Genomic DNA, 16,952 nt, shown 5'->3' on the forward strand with positions numbered 1-16,952 from the left:
TATGGAAGAGTGGCCAGAAGTGTCATTGCTTAAGAAAACACGTTTGGAGTTTGCCCAACAGCATGTGGCAGATTCCCCAAATGTATCGAAGATGATTCTCTGGTCAAATGAGACTAAAATTGATCTTTTTTGGCTATTATGGGAAACGCCATGTGTGGCGCAAACCCAGCACCCTGAGAACACCATTCCCACAGTGAAGCATGGTGGTGGCAGCATCATGCTGTGGGGATGTTTTTTCATCTGCAGGGACAGGAAAGCTGGTCAGGACTGAAGGAAAGATGGATGGCACTAAATACAGGGCAATTCTGGAGGAAAACCTGTTTGAGTCAGCCAGAGGTTTGAGACTGGGATGAAGGTTCACGTTCCAGCAGGGCAATGACCCTAAACATACTGCTAAAGCTACACTGGAGTGGTTTAAAGGGAAACCTTTAAGTCTTGGAATGGCCTAATCAAATCCCAGACCTCAGTCTAATTGAGAATCTGTGGCATAACTTGAAGATTGCTGTACACCAACGCAACCCATCTAACTTGAAGGAGTTGGAGCAGTTTTGCCTTGAGGAATGGGCAAAAATCCCAGTGGCTAGATGTGCTAAGCTAATAGAGACATACCCCAAGAAACTTGCAGCTGTAATTGTAGCAAAAGGTGGCTCTATAAAGCAGGGGTTCCCAAACTTTTCCATGCCAAGGCCCCCCAAACAGCATTAGCTTCTGGCCGGGGACCCCCTTTGCAAACCCACAGACAATGCTACAAAATATGTAAAGAAACATCAACTTTTAGAATGTTTTCTCTTACTTTTATTCAATAGTCAATAATTGTTACATTTGTTTAGCATAAGAATATTAACATGTTTTCAACACAAATATTTTCGCACTGAATAATAAACTGTATAACCTCTTGTAGTACCTGATTCAACTCGTTATCCATCCTTTTTGCGACCAGTGCCTCGCGATGGAGCATGCAGTGTGTGGCCACTACATGCGGGGCCTTCTGCTTAATGAGTGCAGTCACTCCACTGATCTTCCCGGTCATTGCCGTGGCTCCGTCCAAACACACCCCCACACAACGGGTCCAGTCCAATCTGTTAGACTTGATGTAATCGTCCAAAACTTGAAAAATGTCTTTCCCAGTAGTTCTTCTTTCAAGTGCTTTACAAAATAGTATTTCCTCCACAAATCTTTCTTGTGAAATAAATCTGATGTACACAAGCAGTTGGGCCTCATTGGATAAATCTGTGCTCTCATCCAGCTGAAGTGCGAAGTATTCGCTGGCTCTCACCTGCTCCAACAGCTGAGCAGATGCGTCTTGAGCCATGTCACCAATCCGTCGGCTCATGGTGTTATCAGAGAGTGGGACAGCATCGTGGGTTTTTTTTTTTTTTTTTTTTTTTTTGGCAGCATCCTCACCAAGCAATTCTCTGACGATGTCTTTTGGTGGCTGGTAAAATCAAATCTTCTCCAATTGAGTGAGGTTTTTTAGCACGAGCAATGTGGTACAAGGCTAAAAATGATGCCTTCAGGGCCCGCTCGGGGACAGTAGCTTGCTGGGTGAATGCAGCAGATTGCCTGACCAAATGCTCTTTGCGTCTGAAGAAATCTACTGTTTTTTTTGGCATCTGTCGGATGTTTTTGTACCAAGTGACGCTGAAGTTTCGAAGGTTTTAAGCACTTGTTTGACAGGGTCTCCAGACAGAGGACGCATTTCGGGCAATCATGGCCATTTTTCTGTATGGCTGTAAAGCCATACTTAATGTATGCTGCCTCATATTTTCGGATTTTAGTTGGCCAGGACTTAGTTTTTTTTCACAGCAGTGTCCTCCACAGCAGGGATGTTGGTTTGTTCCTTCGGTCTCTTCAAAAACCTGTCCATTTTGCGCTAGCAATACGCTAACTTGAGGAGCAAAGCAGCTTGATAAATGGCGCAAACTGCAACGTCACAGGCAATTGGAGAGATAAGCATGGCAAACAACGTTTCGATATGATTTATTATTAATAATTATATCTTATAATAATGATTAAAAAACTAATTACAATATATTTAATAATTATTTTAAAAAAGTGTGTGTATGTGTGTATGTATATATGTGTGTGTGTGTGTATGTGTATATAATATAATATAATATAATTTTTTTTTTTTTTTCCCCTCCCAATTTTTTTGGTCCCCAGACCTCTCGGACACTCTGTTGCCCCTTTTCCACCAAAGCAGTTCCAGGGCTGGTTCGGGGCCAGTGCTTAGTTTGGAACCAGGTTTTCTGTTTCCACTGACAAAGAACTGGCTCTGGGGCCAGAAAAACCGGTTCCAGGCTAGCACCAACTCTCTGCTGGGCCAGAGGAAAGAACCGCTTACGTCAGCGGGGGGGCAGAGTTGTTAAGACCAACAACAATAACAAGACCGCAAAAGATCGCCATTTTTAAGCGACGAGAAGCAGCAGCTGTACAAACGCGAAGTCATTTATTATTATTGTTGTTGTTGTTGCTGCTGCTGCTGCTTCCGTGTTTTTGCTTTGATATTCGCGCCAATGTTTATGCAAACGTGGCGACGTAACTGACGTATACAGCGACGTAACTGACATAGCTCCACGAGCTATGGAAAAGCAAACTGGTTCTCAGCTGGCTCGCAAGTTGAACGAGTTGTGCACCAGCACTGGCTCCGAACCAGCCCTGGAACTGATTTGGTGGAAAAGGGGTATGAGTGAACTGCTCAGACGTTAAGGTTCTGCCTTAAATGCTTTTAGTAAATTATCTTTTGAGACTTTAGGATTGCCTTAAAGAGGAAATCTGGTAAGCATAAACATTTCAAGAAATTTATGTAGCATAATCATGACTCTCTTTGTTTTTGTTTTAAAGTAGAAGAACATAAGATTGAGGCATTGCTTGCTTGTTGCATAAATGGTGAAAATACTTTCATAGTTACCTTGTCACCAAAACTAATTACTTGAAAATGGACCGTGATGGATATCCTGATAATATTGCTGCTTACAGTGAACTGGGGCTTCTGTTCATTGCTCCGAGTGTATGCTGAGTGTTTTAGTTCTTTTCCTTTTTCCAGAAACATCACAAGGATTTTCATTCGCCTTCAGTCAGCACATTTCTATGTGAAATGTCCTAACCTTGGCAGTAGATGGTACACAATCCTTCAGTGTAAAGTAGCTTATAGATGATCCAGATGATCGTTAATGAGTGAGAATATATATATATATATATATATATATATATATATATATATATATATATATATATATATATATTTTTTTTTTTAAATCTGCCCTCCAGACTCGTTTATAATATGACCCTTCTGTCTATTAGATAATCTTGCACAAGGCTCCTTATGTTGTGTGATGAGGACAGTAGTCATCAACTAAGGCCTGTACAGAAGTGATCTGTTGGAAATCATTGGCATTAGAAAGGAGTGTTTTAGTTGGGGGTTTTTTTTTTTTTTTTTTTTTTTTTTTAACTGTTCCAGCACATTTGCCTTCATGTGGGGCAGGCTGTGTTCAAAATTTGCAGCACCTTACACACATTTTTAATGACCACGCTCAAGTCAGCCATCTTTAAGCTTTTTTTTTTTATTTTAAATAATGATGCTGTTTAAATACCATAAGATGTTTTATGAGGTGACTTGTCATGAAGGACAATGCTGCAGTTCATTCTCTTGACATTTTCACAAAACTCTCTTTGCAGTTGGCTTTGCTGTGATCATTAATAGGAGTGTAATGATGCACTCTGGTCATGATTCGATTCGATTCAATTCAAGATGCACGCCTGATGTCTGAGGCGTTGTTTTAACCGGAAATAGAGCTCCAAAGTCGGCTAAAGTGACCAACTTCCACAACCTCGTTCTTGGGCTGGTGGTGTTTGAAAGCTATTGAAGAGCTATTGGTCACTTTTGAAATGCAGAGGACTCCTCCCGGTAATGGTTCAGACTCTGTGAAGGCGTCTTGCTCTCTGTATGGTTTGTGGAGATTGGAACCTCTGGTGTTCAAACGGTGCAATTGCATTAGATTATTATTAATAGCATGCTGATATCACAGTTTTCCACAATGGACAGTGTCGCATTTGTCATTGTTGGATCCTTAATTATTAATAGTGACACACTTATAGGTCAGTCATCATCTGGTCATTTAGTATGACTACATACATAAGGATTACATAATGCCACGTGGTAATAATAAATCCTGATTTCGGGGCTTTTTTTTTTTTTTTTTTTAAATATGAATGAGCACAAGTGTGTTACTGGTTTAGCAATCAGTATCGAAGCATCCCTAATAATTATTGTTACAGCAAAAGTTGACGTATTCTTTAATTTTCACTCTTCAGACAAATGTTGGACCATATGGGTTCCTTTGTCTAGTCAGCAAACACAGAGTAAATTAAACAAGGCTAACAAAGCCGTTAAGATGCTGGTTGTGCAGATTGGCTGCTCGAGAAGCTTCTTTGGCAACCAGGTGGCTGAGTATTAAAGCTGAGTCATACTTTCGAAGTCAGAAAGCGCCCAAATTGCCCACTTGGATCTGTGTTTATGTGCGCATGTATTGATTTGCTACTTCATGCCGAACAAAACCTAATTTTGTGTCATTTTAGCTGCACTTTGAAACAAGATCGGTGGAGTGGGACGGCACGCTGCTTGTCAGGACAAAATTCTTGTTTTTAAGGTCAAATGATTTTTACTGCGTTCAATAATGATCAAGCTTATCAGCTGGACTTTACAGGTCAGTATGGATCAGGAATGAGGGAATGTAGTGTTGGGTAGAAAACTGTAAGAGGAAAACAAGACTGCTATAATATTACCATTATGTGAACACGAGTAATGTCTGTATATTTATTGAGGTGTGTAACAGGATGAGTGTAGCCACAGTTATTTATTTATTTTCTTGTTTGTCGAACAGTAAATGGGAACTAATTGCAGGTAGGAACTAAAGTTGTGAGTGAGGAACTTTACCAGTTCTGTGGTCAGGTGTTACGGGAAGGAATCATTAGTGTCAGGGCTACTTTTATTTACTGTAAGAGCCCGTATTGCACACATCCATAGATAATGACCAGTCAGCTGTCTGTTGCCACCGTGAGTGTAGGTTTAAACACTCAGTCAGGGCTTTGTTTGTAGTAGACACTCCTTAAACGCCAAACATAAACTCTGAGTGCACTTGAATCTAAATCAGGACAGTTATTTAGACCCTTGAGCTCTCACTCTCCTCACTGAGAGGCTTATTTATCATGTCGAATAAATAAATTCTCAGTTCATAAAGCGCCTGAAGCGTCTTGCATCGTTTCAGGCTGGGTTTTTTTTTTTTTTTTTGCAGACTTCAGACTGTTATATTTGTTGTCATGAATAACTGATGCATAAATATTTTGGGGTGTAGGTTTTTTCCAGCTGGATTTTCTTGATGTATAATATTCTTTCATATGATCACCTCAATTTATTTATTTTATTTATTTAGGAATTTATTAGGAGTCTGTAGTCAGCATGGATTTAACTTCAGCAGTAGTGGAGTATAACCGACACTCTGTGTGTGTGTGTGTGTTGGGGGGGGGGGGGGGGGGGGGGTTGATGGATGGAGAGGGAGGGGAAAGATGGATGGATGGAGAGAGAGAGGGGAGGGATGAGAGGGAGGGAGGGATGGGAAGAGGGGGAGAGATGGAAGGATGGATGGAGGGAAGGATGGATGGGGAGGGAGGGATGGATGGATGGATGGGGAGAGATAGGAAGAGGGGGAGAGATGGATGGATGGGGAGGGATGGGAAGAGGGGGAGGGATGGATGGTGATGGAAGGGTCCATGGAGGGATGGTTGGGGGGGGATGGTTGGTTGGATGGGGAGAGATGGATGGTTGGGTGGGGGCACGGGGAGGGGTGGATGGGGAGGGATGGGAAGAGGGGGATGGATGGATGGATGGAGATGGAGGGAGGGAAGGAGGGGTGGGTGGATGGGTGGGGAGAGATGGGTGGGTTGGGGGATGGGGAGAAATGGATGGTTGGGTGGGGGCATGGGGAGGGATGGATGGATGGATGGAGAGGGATGGGAAAAGGGGGAGAGATGGATGGATGGAGATGGAAGGGTGGATGGAGAGGGATGGAAGGGTGGATGGAGAGGGATGGTTGGGTGGGGGGATGGAGGGATGGAGAGGGAGGGATGGATGGATGGGGAGGGAGGGATGGATGTGGAGGGATGGTGGACGGATGGGGATGGGGAGGGATGGATGGAGAGGGATGGTTGGGTGGGGGGATGGAGAGGGATGGTTGGGTGGGGGGATGGAGAGGGAGGGATGGATGGATGGTTGGGTGGGGGGATGGAGAGGGAGGGATGGAGAGGGAGGGATGGATGGATGGTTAGGGATGGATGGGGAGGGAGGGATGGATGGATGGTTAGGGATGGTGGACGGATGGGGAGAGATGGATGGATGGACTGATGGATGGATGCATGAATAGGGAGGGACTGATGGATGGGGAGGGAGGGATGGATGGATGGAGAGAGCCATTTTGGTGGGCAGGAATGACTTCCTGTACTGGACCTTGTTATAGCAGAGTTGAAGGAACTGAAAACACTGCTGTCTGACCAGGTCATCATGCAGGGGATGTGACATGTCCATTATGTTGAGCAGTTTGTGCAACATCCTTCTCTCATCCACTGACTCTTGGGGCTCCAGAGCGGTCCTCAGAGCGGTCCTCAGAGCGGTCCTCAGAGCGGTCCTCAGAGCGGTCCTCAGAGCGGTCCTCAGAGCAGAGCCAGCCTCCTTTATCCGCTTGTTCAGGTTTTATATTGTACTCCCATTAGGGGAGCTGTACCGTCTCAAGCATGTTTGACCCCCCAAAGTCCGGTTCACTTGACTAGTATGATTGCTGCGTACCGTGCTCTGGCCTGCTGAGGAGACATGGGTTCAGATGGGGGTTGGGCATGATATACATGAGCGTGATCGCTGGAACTCGAACATTATGACCTCCACTTTTCAATTCATTCAAGAATGTTTGGGTTACTAACGTGTCTGATGCTCTCTTTATTAATAAACCTGAATTGTAGTCACCAAGTAACGCTGCAAATTCCTCCTTCAAGGTCAGCCTCCTCTGGAAAGATTGTGTTTGCAGTATGATTTTACTGAAACTCGTACAAGGGAACCATGCCTAGTGTGAGTACGCCATTAGTGTCACTGGCTCTGATGCTGCTGGCCCAACAGATGGCTGCAAAGAAAATTGCACTTGCAACAACAGGCTGGTAAAACTTGTGCAGCAACTTGCTGCACACATTAAAAGACGTAAACTTCCTCAAAACATAGCGTCTGATCTGCCCTTTGAGACACTGAGACAGCCTCAGTGTTACATTTCCAGTCTTGTTTGTTGTCAAGGTGAATACCCAGGTACCGGTCGCCCTCCACCTCTTCTCCTAGGATGGAAATGTTCAACCTAGTCCTGGTTCTCCTAAAATCCACAACCATCTTCATCTTGGCTACACTTACAGGAGGAGGTGGTTGTTCCCACACTGTGCCAGAAAGCAGTATGTGTATGTGCACAAAATGCACAATTCTTCCTTAAAGATTTCTTTATTGACAACCAGCTTTAATGGTGTGTGTCTACTGCGCGCAGTCATGACTGGAAATTTTAGCGCCCTTCATCTTTAACGGGGAGTACTGAAAATGTGTGAGGATTTTTTTTTTTTTTTGGCCAGTTTTGCAGCATTCCTGAACTTAACATGTAATTAATTAACTAAAACAGACTGAATGCTACATCTAGCGATTGCACCTGCAACAGACCTGTAACCAGCTCCTGGTATAGTGTTTTTTTGTTTGTTTGTTTAGTTTTTTATCATGTGTACATGGCACACATTACATATAGCCATGCAATGATTCACCCAATTCATGATTTGCATTTGATTCACAATATTGGGTTCATGATTCTCCCACGATACTTTAGAAAAAAATAATTAAATGAAGAAAATGTTCCTGCCAAGAAATGCAAAATTTATTTTCCTGTTCTTTATCAATTTTACTGTTCCTTTGGTTAAATTTAATTAAAAAAACCCTTTTGTTTCATTTTCTTAATAAAACGGTAATTATTTACCCACATCTATAAAGGTTGGAGTAAAAATAATAGCTTATTAAATAAAATTCATAATTTTCTTCATAAATTATGAGCATTTTGTACTACTTCCATTTGCTTCTCTTTTCTTTATCTTTTAGTCTTTTTTTTTTTTTTTACAGAGGGCTCTGATTTCTTGTTAAATCTATTTGTACAGTCAACCACACAACCGATCTTTCACATTAGATCTGTTTTTTGTGTGGGTTTTTTCCCCCGACGTAGCTGTTAGCACTGTTACTTCCCCCCATAGTGAAATCACGTGTATTCCCAATAGTGTTATTGCGCTCTCTGCTTTCTAAACAATGCAATTTCAGCTAGGAAAATCTTAAATTCCATAGCCTGATGATAATCGTGATTTAATCTTTCCCCATCGATTCAAATCATCATAAATTTGTTGCTATTTATTGTTGTATGATATATCGTTACATGCCAAGTTATGTATGTTTGACTACTCCCCCCTCAAAGCCACAGGTGATGCCATCGTCATTCTGCAATGCTTCACAGGTACAACAGGATTATGGCATGCAGAGTGCAATCTCCCAAACCTAATAGGTTGCTGCTGTAAAGACACACAATTAGGAATATTTTAACTTAATCATGTCACAAAAATATTTAACTTGAGATGCCTTTTAGAATCAAGTTTACTAGAACTTGAGTAAGAAGATAATTTATTTGAATTCCACATTCTCTCGCGCTCTCTCTCTCTCCCTCCATCTTAACATGCGTCAGTTCATTTAACGTTCATCCTGAAGGACATGAACAGAAACACACGGTCATGGAAAAAAGTGACTGAAGGACGGTAATGATCATTTAGTTTCATTTCTTTAAGGTTCACAGCCTCGGCGTGCGTTCAGTCCTGAGTTGTGCGTTCACAACTCCACTGTAGTGTGTAAACAGATAAACGTCCTGCTTTTGCAGTAAACATGACTCCTCGAGGTATCTCCCAAGCACGATGAGTTATGTTTGTTTTGCAAATAGTAATGAAACACTTGCGTGTGCAAAAACACCATTTACAGTTAGGTCCATATATATTTGGACACTGACACAAGTTTTGTCTTTTTACCTGTTTACTGAAACATATTCAAGTTATAGTTATATAATGGACATAAAGTCCAGACTTTCAGCTTTCATTTGAGGGTATCCACATTAAAATTGGATGAAGGGTTTAGGAGTTTCAGCTCCTTAACATGCGCCACCCTGTTTTTAAAGGGACCAAAAGTAATTGGACAATTGACTCAAAGGCTATTTCATGGGCAGGTGTGGGCAATTCCTTCGTTATGTCATTCTCAATTAAGCAGATAAAAGGCCTGGAGTTGATTTGAGGTGTGGTGCTTGCATTTGGAAGATTTTGCTGTGAAGAAAACATGTGGTCAAAGGAGCTCTCCATGCAGGTGAAACAAGCCATCCTTAAGCTGTGAAAACAGAAAAAAACCCATCTGAGAAATTGCTACAATATTAGGAGTGGAAAAATCTACAGTTTGGTACATCCTGAGAAAGAAAGAAAGAAAGCACTGGTGAACTCATCAATGCAAAAAGACCTGGACACTCACAGAAGACAACAGTGGTGGATGATCACAGAATAATTTCCATGGTGAAGAGAAACCCCTTCACAACAGCCAACCAAGTGAACAACACTCTCCAGGAGGTAGGCGTATCAATATCCAAATCTACCATAAAGAGAAGACTGCATGAAAGTAAATACAGAGGGTTCACTGCATGGTGCAAGCCACTCATAAGCCTCAAGAATAAAAAGGCTAGATTGGACTTTGCTAAAAAAAAAAACATCTAAAAAAGCCAGCACAGTTCTGGAAGAACATTCTTTGGACAGATGAAACCAAGATCAACCTCTACCAGAATGATGGAAAGAAAAAAGTATGGCGAAGGCGTGGTACAGCTCATGATCCAAAGCATACCACATCATCTGTAAAACACGGCGGAGGCAGTGTGATGGCTTGGGCATGCATGGCTGCCAGTGGCACTGGGTCACTAGTGTTTATTGATGATGTGACACAGGACAGAAGCAGCCGGATGAATTTCGAGGTATTCGGAGACATACTGTGTGCTCAAATCCAGCCAAATGCAGCCAAACTGATTGGTCGGCGTTTCATAATACAGATGACAATGACCCAAAACATAAAGCCAAAGCAACCCAGGAGTTTATTAAAGCAAAGAAGTGGAATATTCTTGAATGGCCAAGTCAGTCACCTGATCTCAACCCAATTGAGCATGCATTTCACTTGTTAAAGACTAAACTTCAGACAGAAAGGCCCACAAACAGACAGCAACTGAAAACCGCTGCAGTAAAGGCCTGGCAGAGCATTAAAAAGGAGGAACCACAGCGTCTGGTGATGTCCATGAGTTCAAGACTTCAGGCAGTCATTGCCAACAAAGGGTTTTCAACCAAGTATTAGAAATGAACATTTTATTTACAATTTATTTAATTTGTCCAATTACTTTTGAGCCCCTGAAATGAAGGGATTGTTTTAAAAAAAAAAAACGCTTTAGTTCCTCACATTTTTATGCAATCATTTTGTTCAACCCACTGAATTAAAGCTGAAAGTCTGAACTTCAACTGCATCTGAATTGTTTTGTTCACAATTCATTGTGGTAATGTACAGAACCAAAATTAGAAAAATGTTGCCTCTGTCCAAATATTTATGGACCTAACTGTATATCCTTCAGTCTAATTAGAGAGTGAACTTATCACCTTTTCAGTAGTATAATTGTGGTGTTGGATGACGGTGCCAAGGTGAAATTGTTGCTTATAAGCACGCACGTGAATTTAGTTGTATCTTAATCATATGTTTTTGGCTTTCTTGATACTGGAGAGTGTAACTAATGTTAAACAATAAAGCATTGGCTCTTATTTGTATATTTATTTAAAAATACTTTTTGGATTTGAAATGTGATGCATTATGTTAGTCTGATTTTTGGAAATGTAAATATTATTTTTTTTTTAATTAAGAAAAACAAATGAGGCAAAAATTTACACTTAATTTACACGTAATCTTTAAAATTGATTGTAAAATGTAAATTTTTGCAGACTTTAATTTTTTTCTGTCCTTTTCAGTGTCGTCCCCCCCCCCCCCCCCAAACAAACCCCCCAGTTATATACAAGACATTGTATTGCTTTGTGTGCAGTATTGCTGGTATATTGTGTACTGTAGAATTTTATTTTCTTTTGAAAATGTGTTATTTAATTCGTATGTAATTGTAATTTTATTTTAATTTTTATTCAAATTTTTTGAAAATAAATTTGTCAAATTTATACTTGATTTTTACAAAATCAATTTTAAAGATTTATATTTTACACTTCAATATTTTTCTCTCCCTTTCAGTTTTATTTATTTATTCATTCATTTTAAATCTCACACGCTCTGTCTCTTCCCCCCAGTTATATGCAAGACATTGTTTGCTAGTTTTGTGTGCAGTATTGCTGGTATATCGTGTCCTGTAGAAATGCTTTTGAGAACACTGGTATCTTTTGTCATTGCGTCAGCATTGAATAAAACGGTACAGTCAAATAAGTCAGACATTTTGTTCCTAAAATGTTTGAATAGTCCTGATGAGAAGCACTGTTATTATTTTAGCCAATATCAAGCATGTAGTGTTCTTTAAAAGTATTTCTTTCAGATCTGTTTTGTGCCCCTTGTCTGTTGTCCTAAGCACTGCAGTGATGGTGCTCAACTCCTGATCATGAGTGTAATCTTGACTCCTCTGTGCCACACACCCTCCACCGATATGAATAGCGCTTTTTAAGTTCATGGTCTTTCTTTCATCAGCTGGTTCCCATCCAAAACACCACAGTGGCCTCCTTGTTATTGGTCTGCTAAACACGGTCAGAAAGACGTCCATCTGGTGGCCCTCTAAGGCATACAGAGTCTCTATAAAACCCACAGCTGCTTGCACACACACCCATGAGTGCACCACAACACAGAGGAAGAGGAATAGTGCATGCTTCAGAGCTGCTGTTCACCCTCTATATTACCATCCTCCTATAATTTAATGTAGTTTCACTATGACCAGTGCATTTTAAGCACTTGAGCAGACTGTAGAAAGTTATTTATATATATTTATTTATATATATATATATATATATATATATATATATACTGCATTTTGCTGGCAGGCATGGGAAACAGGTTAGTCATGCATTATAGATCTGGTCTGTCTTTTCAAGGAGTCTGGCCAGATCCATTTACTGACAAGCGACCAAAGTGGAGAACCACAATAATGCTCACCTTGACAATATAACTAGTATCTATTCTCACCTTGCATATTATTTAGTTTCCTTTTTACTGCATTGCTTTCTTTGTCTTTTGCATGATGTCCAGGTGAGGATTGATGGAAGCTTCAAATCTAGGCTGATTTTCTGTTTAGGACTGTAGCCTCCTTTCTCACTTTGTAATTCACATTAAAGCTAGACTGCTTTTCAGATTTTAAGTGTAGGTCATAAAAAGAATTTTCCCCGACACCCAATTATTTTTGTTTAGTGGACTGAAAGCTACTGAATTCAAATCACAGACTTTTTATTTATTTATTACAATTAATTAATTTATCCCCACGTGGCCGTAAGTTCTCCGCTATTTTTTCCTGCTTCACCATGACTCAAAAGATACTACGTCATGCATCACGTGGTGGGCTTTCCCCATTCACGCAAGGCATTGTGGGATACAAATTTGAAACAGGAGAGAAAAATGGAGGATGTGAGTGTGCAAATGAAACGTGAAAGAGCGACTACAGTAATGGAAAGAAAGCGAGAAGAAAATATGTTATGTTATATACGAAGGAAAGGAAACTAACCTAAAGGAAATAAATATCGGCACTCAGCGAGCACCTCGGTGTGATCAGCTGTTCGTTTAGCGACAGAATGATGGAACTGTCAGTGCACGCTCAAAGGGAAACCTGTAGATGGCAGTAATGCAACACTGTGGATGCCAGCTGCCGTAAAACCCAAAAGAAGGTAAACCTGCGCATGCGCACACGGACTTCCTCTGTCTGCTTGACTGCGCCAAGCGAGCGATTTCATGCCCATTATTTGCTTTAATCCCCTCAAATTAAATAACTTCCCAGACACAGAATGGCCTGATATTTTGTGAGATATTACAGAAATAAACATGTATCACAATCACCACATTTCAGACGGAACTAAATTTCACCAATTTTATGAAATCAAAAGGCCGTCTCGCTTTAAAGGCAAGCATACCGTTATACATAAGCACACTGTTGTATACCACAGCATTGTTGAATTCTTGATTGGTTGGAATGTGTCGATTTAATTTTCTGTAACAGCACAGCTCAGACAGTCGTGCAGTGCTCTCGTTGTAATATGTTATTTATTTCTATTGCACATGGACATATATGCATGGTGTTGGCACTTTAACAGTTAGTTGTAAAGCTGTAAGCCCCTAGCCTGGGCCCGCCCATCCTAAGCGTGACGCAACACGAGGGCCTGTTGCGAGCTTATGCCGCTTTTCCACTACAAACGCGGCTGAGTCGGGCTGAGCCGTGCCGTGCTGAGTCGAGCTGAGTGAGGCTATTGGAGTTGCATTTCGACTACAACCGCGCTGAACCGTGCTGGCTGGAAGTGGGTGGACACATTGGGTGGAGTTAGCGAAAGTGGGTGGACGTCACGTGATGTCGTTAAGCAGCGCAAACAGTGACATCCGTGACCTTTTAAGCGGTAGTCTCACGACCCGGATAGTAAACAATAAACATGGAGGACATGGAGTCGTTAGTGTTGCTGGTCTTGGTGCTGTGGCTTGTTGTCACCGACAACGCCAACAGATACTGGCAAGAGCGTATAGATGAGGCGAGGCACATAAGGCTTCAGAAATTCTCGTAATTCGGAATTCTTCTTCTTCCGGGTTTACGGTGTTTACAGATCCCAGCGTGCTCGCGGGGCGTGTGTGGGCATGTGAGGACACTCCTCCTCACCAATCAGTGCACAGGGGAGTGTCTGCTCACGCCCCCAACCTCACTCGGCTCGTTTTGGCTCGCTTCAGCCCCACTCCAAAACGGTGCGAGTTTTAGGGGCTAAGCAGGGCTGAAGCGAGCTGAGTCGTGCTGTTTTTTGGTAGTTGAAACGCGAGCCGTGTCGGGCTGAAGCGAGCTGAAGTGAGCTGAAAAAGGGTAGTGGAAAAGGGCCTTAGTCTGGCCAGGCAAGCTATCTACAGCTCTTCCAAGCTCCCGAAAAATCGGGAACCAATCAACTTTGAGCATCTCCAACGGCCCTGGGTAGAGGTGTGTTCAAGGCACTGACGTAGTAGAACTGCGACCGGAAGCCATAGATTGTTTACAGAATCTATGCCGGAAGCGCTTCATTCACGCTTCCGCATCTATTACGCATAGATGCTGTATTGAAAGCATTCAACGGGAAGTTCTCATTGAAAACGGAGCAAAGAGCAGCCCTGGAGGTATTTATTGAAAGGAAGGACGTTTTCGCCTTGCTCCCGACCGGCTTCGGTAAGAGTTTAATCTACCAGTTAGCCCCGTCGCGTCACATACGTCAGAGGAAAGAGTGATGTGATTGGTTTAAGCTTCGTCACAGCCTTTTCTGGCTTCGACCAGTAGCAAACTGAGGCATTTCAGGGAGGCGGGTCAACCACGGGCTCTGGGAAACGGTTGGGCATAATATCTTGGCCAGACCAATAGCTCGCAGAGCTTTGAAGTCGCGTTAGCCAGGCTAGTAAGCCCCCCCAAGCTTTTATAAACTTGATTTGTGGACATTCCGCAACTTTAAATGTAACTATAAATGGATAAAAAGTATGATCAGTCATTCTTTAATAGGAATTTTAACAGTTGGCAAGTATACGAGGAATAAAACACTGGGACGTGCTGTTATTTGTAACCAGGGTCAGCTCCTACTGCTAGTACATGAAAATTATTCTGAGAAATTGATGTGGGGCTCTCTTTCCCCTCCTTAACTACTACTTCCCCCAGAGCTCGTGTTTGGTCAATGCTACAGTCAGGAGAGACACTTGGAGGAAAGCAGTAGCTGTTTAGTTTTATATACAGTATGTGCCGTAACAGACCGCCTTAATTATCTCCCAGTATTCACAGAAACCCTCTAATCTCAAAAAGGAGGAGGGGAAAGCATCTTTCACACCCACTGAGAGCATGGCCTGTTTTGTCTCTGAACTCCAGACCACAGATGGTTATGGCATCACTGCGATTTAGACTCTCAACAGTTTAAGAAACTCGACACTCGAATCAGGAACTTGATCATCAGCCACTGTGTGAAACTCGGGAAGTTTAAATCTTAAAATTTGTATCATCAATGCCTCTACAAATTATTTATCTGAATAAAAGGTTTTTAAATTGATTTATTTATTTTATTCTAATTTGCTTCTCTCCATCCCCTCATTATCATTTCTATAGGAACGACTTCTTTATAGAGACTTTCATGGAAGGAATTTTACTAACGTCAAGAGAGAAATAAGAGAGGCTGGTGAAGACCAGGCTTGTCTAAATCCTTAATTTTGTAGCTTTTGAGACTGTTAAGAAGTGGACTTGCCCTTGTCCTGCCCTTGTTTGTCTTTTGCCCCGTAACCCAACTGTGCTGGGATTTCTGTTTGTGAAATTTGTAGTTCTGCCAATTATGGCCCTGAAGCAGCAAAGCATCCCCACATTATCACGCTACCCCCACCATGCTATTGATTGATTGATTGTTACTGTGGAATTCTGTTTGCTTTATGCCACAAAACATTATTCCTGAAATGATCATTTTACAAAAAGCTGTCTTGTGTTAAATTTTAGTGTAAACAAAAACAGAAGAAATCAGGAAAGGAGAGTCATACCTTTTCATAGCAGGATCTATTGTTATTATTATCTCTCCACATTTGGTCCACTCAGTAGCCTCTGAATGTTAACAAATCATCCACTTATGAGATCATGTTGCTCATTGCACGCTAGACTATTCATAGATTGAGCTTAGGATCGCTCCAAGTGGATCTATTTATGGACCCGTGTTCAAGCATTAAGCGGTCCGTTTAAAAGCATTAGGTGGAGTGCCAAAACATTTTGTTGTTTGTGGGTGTACGCTTGTCTGTTTGGTTTGTCACGGATATAATTAGATGACGTGAAACGATCCGGGGCTGCGGTGCGGCGTTCCCGTAAGGAGTCCATTTGAACACGCTTTGAAGAGAGCGGTTAGAGCGACGCGCCGTAATGCCTTGTCATTTCTCTATCCCTTTGTGTGGGCTCTGAGATTGCCCGCTCAGTCGACTGTGGCCATGTGGTGGGTCTGGAATACTGAGCGTTTTCAGCATCAAGGTCAGGATAGCTGTAAGGCGAATACAGATGTTCGATACGGAGACTACAGTACATGCTATACTTTTTGAGTAAAAGATTAGGACACTGCTAAAAGATCGATGTCCTGCATTAAGCTGTAGCGTGTGGTGCGATGCAGCCTGATGGGGCAGAAACCATTACCAGCCCAGTTATTCATGAAATCGCTATATATTGTGGTTTGTGTGTGTGTTGTACACTATATAGTGTAGTATAGATAGCAATAGAGTGTATTGTGGGTAATACTATAGGGGAACTATCTAGGGAATATAATTTGTCACAGAGTGCAACTACATAAATGGTGCACTGTATAGTGAATAAGAAACAGATTCAGGTTTTGTGCGTGTGTGAGAGACCGAGAGAGAGGAAGTGTCATCAGTAAGAACAAGGTCTGTGCTTAACCATGTCAACGCTGATTACTGAGGTGCTGCACAGCCCTCAGGCCAAACCTGATCTGATTAAGAGCTCCTCATTAACCTGTCCTCCTCAACACCTCTCTCTCTCTCTCTCTCTCTCTCTCTCTCTCTCACCCCCCTTTTTTTTCCCCCCTCTCTCTCTCGTGAATAAATAGTAAGTAGACTACCTATAGCAGATCTGGGCCAA

General features: G+C 42.0%; 1 protein-coding gene across 1 annotated transcript in view; it reads left to right on the forward strand.

Annotated features, from left to right (window-relative positions):
• The window catches only part of adipor2 (adiponectin receptor 2), a 68,684-nt gene that overhangs the window by 42,965 nt on the left and 8,767 nt on the right, over positions 1 to 16,952 (forward strand). The gene's annotated exons all lie outside the window — the stretch shown is intronic.

This window comes from Neoarius graeffei, chromosome 21 (assembly GCF_027579695.1).
Source record: "Neoarius graeffei isolate fNeoGra1 chromosome 21, fNeoGra1.pri, whole genome shotgun sequence".
Classification (NCBI taxonomy): domain Eukaryota; kingdom Metazoa; phylum Chordata; class Actinopteri; order Siluriformes; family Ariidae; genus Neoarius; species Neoarius graeffei.